Here is a 7,323-nt window from a genome sequence, read left to right as displayed (position 1 = left end):
AATGAATGTGTAGTGTAGTGTGTGACATTTTTAAAAATAAACTTTGCCCCAGGGCCTCTGTGAAACCTTCTTTTGCTCAGAGTTTGCCTGGTCCTCAGATCACTCCATGGGGCAGCCCCCAAGCCTCCCCATGGTGTGAGCAAGTGTTTACTCCTGGCTTGACCACAGAAGGTGGACCAGGGCAGTGACCCTCAACAGGCCTCAACCTACGGTGCAGACAAGAGACTACAGAAGGAAGGGGCCCCAGGCTGAGGCATTGAGGGACAGGTGGTCAACAGCGCTTCAGGTTAAATAAAGGAGGCTATTTTCTTAGTGTGGATTGCTGCCTTTGGTAAGAACATGTCCATCTTGCCATTCACTCCACCACTCCACTTCTGCTGGGGTAGAAGAAATCATTTGGTGGACCTGGAGGAGCAGGTAGAGGAGAACAGAATGGACAGGCAGAAAAAAATGCTATGAAAAAGAAGTTAAAAGTTTGAAGAAGAAACTAAAGAAAACAGGTCAATTAGATGAGCTTGAGAAAGCCATCACCACTCAAAATTGTAATATTAAAGGTGTTACCACACCAAGTACTTGTACTGAAATTTGGAGACTGAGTACACCAAATATGATAGATCAATGGGATAAGACAGCCCTGTCATTGAAAAGGACTGCCACATTTTATGTGTTGCTGATCATGGTTCTGGCCTAACCATCACAGTCATCACAAACTCAAAGCAATTGTAAACTGTGAATGTGCTTTTAATCTCTAAAAGGATGAAGTATGTTTACTACTACCAGAGATTTGAGACACAAGTTTTGCCTCCAGTATTGAAATCCCAACCAGACTGCCACCTCTAGATGATTGTACCTATTCCATCCCAGAAAACAGTAATTTCCCAGTGCGAACCAAGCCACAGAGTAACTATATCTCAGAAACTTCATCTCCTGGATATATCAGGGAAGACGGAAAAACAGGTGATCAACAGATGAACTAATGTATGGATATAGGACCTCCCACACAACTATCTCCCATTACTCTTTCTCTGTTAATCATAGTTTGAATTTGCAGCCAGTTACTCAGACCTTGTACTTTGGTGTTCAGCAGCATATCATGAATTAAACCAGAGAGTGGCAGATGGAGACTTTCCACGCATCACAGCTCTCACTCCCTGTAGATGGTGTCACAGATCCAACAAACTCAGAAAGGTCCTGCACAGGATTATTCTCCAATGTTAACCAAAATGCTACTGTAGAAATGGCAAGAAGACATATAGGAAGAGGAGTGTGCTTATGTTAGATAAGTGGGGAATTTTTTACTGAGTACCTAAGTGATAGTGTAGTCTTTGTGCAGAGCCCCAAGTGTAATCAGAGATCAAGCTGGCCCCTGGCAACAGAGTGTAAGATTCCACCAGGCTGCAATCTCAAGATCTTCACCAACCAGGAATTTTCTGCTCTTCTTGCTCAGTGTGCTAATCAGAGTTTTGAAGTTGTGTATCAACTAACTAGGATGTGCACCATAAGAATGAGTTTTGTGAAAGGGTAGGAAGCAGAATACAGAAGCGCAGATGGTAATGAGCACTTGCTGGATTGAACTTCCTCTGAATGGACGTCTACAGTGGTTGGACAGAGTATTAGCTCACATGTGATCCCTTCTGTGTGTTGCTCAAGCATGTCATAAAGTTTCATCATCAGTCAATCCCATCAAAAGGCTTAATGTAATAACTCTTTTGTCATAGTATTTGTCATAGCCTCATGGGTTTATGTGTGTTATGTCCAAAAACTTATGAAAGAAAAAGCACTTAAAGTCTTATTAATGGTAGCGCCTTGTAGAATAGGTTTTCTGTGTTTGAATATTAAATGAGAAAATTAGTTTCAAAAATATCCTCCCATACAGGAGGAAGAGATTTTAAAGACATGCTGATGTCATCTTGGGCATAAAACTGAGTGTCCCAAAGGTTTATTAAAAACAGTAGTAGTTATGTGTACAGGTAATGTATCATGATTCAGTATCATAGTATTTGTGCTACTTATATACATTTTTAATTTGCATAACTTAGGTATTTGTGTGCAGCTTCTTAATTTAATCATGCCTTCATAAAGTTACAGTTATCTAATCTGTTATTCCCACTTACCCATTATTTTTGTCTTTTCAAAATATAGAATATATATTAAGACTGTCATATTATCATTTAGAAACAGATTTTCCTTGTAGGAAAACTAATTTTTCTGCCTTTTACCAAAAATAATTTTTTTGGGGGAGAGGTAAAATAAAATAATATAAAACACCTTGCAACAAAAGATAATTCTTTCAGTCTTCAAGAAAAACAAAAATATTTTAATCTAGTTACTGTATTAAGTAGTCACATTTGTAAAAAATAATAATTCAGATAAATTAATATGTAGAAAATAAATAAAAATTAGAATTTGAAATTAGAAAATAAAGCATTTCGTCTGTCTTACTGATTACTTGCTGCTAATAAGAATTTTCCCTGCTATTGAAGTCCGCCTGACTTTGCCTGTAGAGAGTTTATACAAATGAATATATTTGTGACCTTTCCTTCTAAAAAATAAAAATCTCTGTGGTGACAAACATGCTATTTCCACTTAAATCAAATTTCATCTCACGGTTTTAGAATTATGCACTTTTCCGATATTTACAGTGAAACACATTTAGAAGCATCAACTATGGCCTACATTTTACTTTGGCCTGTAGTTTGTATTTCCTGTTATCTTAAAAAAGTGTTGAGTGATATACATATCTGATAGTTGCCCTTTGATAACTGTGAGCAGAATGAATGTTGTGAAAGTAGGGGAACTTATAGATTGTGATTAAATCTTTCATTCTGTTATTGGGTGGTTATTAGATTAGTTATCATGAGGAATGTTTAACACTTTGCACAAGCCTGAGGCAGATCATAGATATCTTTTATTGAAGTCCTGTAGCATATATCTAAATTAATTTTATTCAAAATCTATTCATTCACCACCTTTTGTATGACCAGTTTTTACCAGGAGCAGAAAATATCTTTGAAAAACAGATTCTCTCCTTCCTGCCCCCAAACCATTATGTGGTTTAAGAGATAAATTTCAACACAGTATCTTTAAAAGTATATGGTTTTGGCTTAATAATCAGAAATTATAGTTTTAGAGTTTAGCCAAAGAATTGGGATACATTAAGAAGTCTAGGTAATAATTGCCTCTCTGAGACATTATATGAGACATTTCTAAAAAATAAATGTATTTTAATAGAGGTTCAACTGACAAAATAGACAATATAAAATGTGTTATTTATCATGAATCTGTTAATAAAAAATGAGGAAGTTGATTAATGACATTATAAACATGACCTTAATGAAGCTAGTATTAAATAAAATATCCAATTAGTTGGATTTCATTACCTTGCTAAAAGAAATTTTCCTGTGTGCTGTAGAAAAATGTTGCAAAAAATTGAAAACCTTTGAATGATATATTATGTGCTGTTGATGATTTAAAACTTTAGTGGTGGTAAGAGTATAATCTGATTTGTGTGTTTGGGCAGATCACTCTATTGATCTTATACATGATACCATTCCACTTGGCAGATGAAATTGAAAATGAATGTCCAAAATGATGCATTTTATTTTCAGTGCATATAGTCATTAAGGCTAGATGTCAGAATGCTAGCAACTACTATATCCTAATAGATTTACTGCAAATATTGAAAGGAAATTCCACATTACCAAATTCTGTACAATATCCAAAACAAGCAAAATATATGATTTATGCACGTTTATAACATAATCCAATAAGCGTATTTCTCCACTGACACATAGCATTTACCATGGTTAGTTTCACATAGTAAGTTTATTTAAAGGTATGTTCACTTTTTAATTTCAACTCATAAAGCCAGGGAACATATTTGTATAAGGTTTTACAAATTGTGCCTACATAATTTAGCTGCTCTGCACTGTGCTTTTTCTACTTTGTCATTCTTGTACCTTATGTTGACTACAAAGTAAGGGTGTATACTTGTCCTTTACAACTTCTCTGAATGTTTTGTTAATAAGAATGTTATTCATAATTAAGGAAAATGATAGTTTCCCAAGACATGAAATTGCAGCATGCTTACTTGTTATTATATTTTAGGTTGTATCTTTCTTTAGAAGACCCTTGCATATGTGAAAGGAGGGGAACAAATTATAATAATCATTTTGAGTATGTATTTCCTTACCAAAGATCTTTTCCATTTTCATGCACAGGAAAATATGCAGGAGACTTTTCGAAATCATATAACAATAATTTGAAAAGGATTTTAATTTTGTGGCTTAAAGAAGTAGCATATTTGGTTAAGATGGAATGTGCAACTAGATATAATTTTTTGTGTGTCTATCATTTAGTCCTGTTACTATTTGCTTTAATTAAAATCTGAAAACATATTTTCCTTCTGTATCTTATATGTGTCTATGATCATGAGGAGCCCAGCTCAGATGAACTGTAACTGTGGACTAGTGTTAAAAAATTAAGCTTACCCAAAGAGAGGTTGGCTTTTGCCCTCATTTTCTGGAAGGTAATCTCTAAATGCTTGGGATATCCTGCCTGATAAAATGTCTTTATTGGCCTGGGGCCTTGGGACTCGTCTGATAGTGTATGCTGACAGTCTTTTATTGTGGGAGCTTTGGGTCTCTGGAGGGGCTGAAAGCTTAGGTCAGTCACATGGGTAGTCAGGCATGTTTATATGACCAAAACCCAATTAAACTCTGGATACCAGGACTCAGATGACTTTCCTTGTTGTGTACTCCATGTGTGTTACACCTCAGTCCTGGGAGCTGTTAGTGTTTGTTCGTAGCTCCACTGGAAGAGTACTACTAGAAGTTTTAAACTTGGAAATTTCATGAGCTCTATCTCATGAACCTCTTCCTGGGGCTGATTATAATCTGTGTCTTTTCACTATTAAATAGTAACTGTGAATATAACAGCTTTTAGTGAGTTCTGTGAGTCTGAGTAAATTATCAAACTGGAAGTTATTTTCAGGGACCTCCAGACTTGTAATTTATGTGAGAGCAGTGAAGATGGCTTGGAGACTCTGAAACTTTGCAGAACTAAGTATTTGTCTCTTTAAAATTTGGTTCTGGAGTAGAGTAGGAGTTAGGAACAGGTTTCTAGGACAATGTGGGTCTGGGCTTATAGGGAAGCTGACAAAATCTTGTGAAGATTACATAATTTAGTATTTTAAAGCACTTAGAACAGTTCTTAAAGCAGATTAAGCACTACATAAATGTTAGGTCTTGTCTTAATTCTTTGACATAAATAAAATCTTTTAAGCATGACTTTAATATAGCAGGTACTAGTTAAAGAAATGTATACACAGGCAAAATTATTGTTAAGATCTTAAGTGATTTTGGGGGCACTTGTGTAACTCAGTCATTAAGCATCTGCCTTCAGCTCAGGTCATGATCCCAGGGTCCTGGGGTCGAGACCCACATTGGATTCCCTGCTCCACAGGGAGTCTGCTTCTCTCTCTCCCACTCCCCCTGCTTGTGTTCCTTCTCTCGCTGTGTCTCTCTCTGTCAAATAAATAAAATCTTAAAAAAAAAAGATCTTAAGTGATTTTTGGTTGACTTTGGCCTTAGAGCCTCAACACATCAGTCTCCTCCATTCACTCTAAATGAAGGGATTGAATTTTCAGTTCAAGGAAGTTTGTTCTAGAAGCTCCTTCCTGTTGACGTGATGGTTTCTATTCTAGAACCTGTCACTCACAGGTCTGAGTAAATCTATCTTTCTGGATCTTTTCCTGAGGTAATGAACCAAACATTAGTTCCTTCAACTAGGACAGTTATTTTCTGTCCAACTTTTGAACATTCTCAGAAACTTATTTTTTATTCATATAAAATGATATATTGATTTAATCTGTAATCTATGTATGTAACTGGTGCATTAGATCTTCTCTCCCATTTATTAATATCCTTAAAATGCTTGATAATCTTTACATGATCATTAAATTCAATACTTAGAAATCTAATGATCCCGCTTGAATTCTTATTTATAGGAACATCTTATGTATGGTTTACTTTGATTTATTTTGAATTTTTTCAAAAATTCTTTGCATAAGTTTGTCTTTTAATGATAATGCTCAATAGCTTTTTCTTTAGGAAAACATATTTTTATTGCTTTTATAAATCTTAATATAATTTTACCATATCACCATATTTTAATTTTCAATTTTTAAAATGAATTAATCCAGATATTATACAAGTGACAAGTATTAGTAAGTTTCCTGACTTCTTACCAAGTTATTTTAAAATGTATTTTTTCTTCCCTAAACAATAATTAGGCCATAATGGATTTCACTAGACTAATTATCAATTATTACCATTTAATTTAATACTGGTGATCATTTTCTTTTCATATTTGAAAAAATAATGTTTCTAATATCTTTTGTAATCTAAAGTAGAGAATGGATGAAGTTTTCTTGGGGGATAGTATTTATTCATTAGATGTGTTATTAATGAATTCTCTGCAAATAATTCTCAAAAAATTGTCTATAGTTTGTTTCTAGCAATAAATCTGAATCTTTTAAGCTCCTTTATATAAAGATTTTGACGTATTTTTCAATTATCTTATTCTGGATTAAGAGTTGTCAAACCTTTCCTTTAAAGATAGCCAGATAATAATATTTTAGGCATCTGGTTCTTTTTTTTTTAAATATTTACTTATTTATTAGAGAGAGAGAGCATGTGTGCAGGGGGAGAGGCAGAGGGAGAGAGAGAAAGAATCTCAAGCAGACTCCTCTCTGAGCATTGGAGCCCTACATGGGGCTTGATCCCAAGACTTGAGATCATGACCTGAGCTGAAAAGAAGTGTTGGATGCTTAACCTACTGAGCCACCCAGGCACCCCATAGGCATCTAGTGTTTATGGTCTCTGTTGCAACTACTTAACTCTGACATTGTAGTACTAAAGCAGCTATGGAAAATATGAAAATAGGGGCTCTTGGGTGGCTCAGTCATTAAGCATCTGCCTTTGACTCAGGTCATGGTCCCAGGGTCCTGGGATCGAGCCCCGTACTGAGCTCTCTTCTCCGCGGGAAGCCTGCTTCTCCCTCTCCCACTCCCCCTGCTTGTGTTCCCTCTCTCTCTGTCTCTCTTGTCCAATAAATCAATAAAATCTTTAAAAAAATGAAATATGAAAATAAAAGGATGTGGCTGTAACTTAAAAAACTTTATTTAGAAAAAACAGATGGAAGCCCATGGGCCATAGTTTACCAACCTCTGTTGTAGCTTAATAATATATACATATACAGAGCAGTAGACAGATTGAAGTTATCTGAATGTGAGAACACATTATAATAAACATCACCATTTTT

At 35.1% G+C, this 7,323-nt stretch overlaps 1 pseudogene; it reads left to right on the top strand.

The window, feature by feature from the left end:
* Positions 1-339: 339 nt before the first annotated feature.
* On the top strand, positions 340-1,628 carry LOC114217897 (SMAD family member 2 pseudogene; annotated as a pseudogene).
* The last annotated feature ends 5,695 nt before the right edge of the window (positions 1,629-7,323 follow it).

Source organism: Eumetopias jubatus, unplaced genomic scaffold, assembly GCF_037043125.1.
Source record: "Eumetopias jubatus isolate StellerSeaLion01/CBP00866 unplaced genomic scaffold, mEumJub1_p1.0 scaffold_1, whole genome shotgun sequence".
Taxonomy (NCBI): Eukaryota; Metazoa; Chordata; class Mammalia; order Carnivora; family Otariidae; genus Eumetopias; species Eumetopias jubatus.
This window is presented reverse-complemented; position numbering and strand designations above follow the sequence as displayed.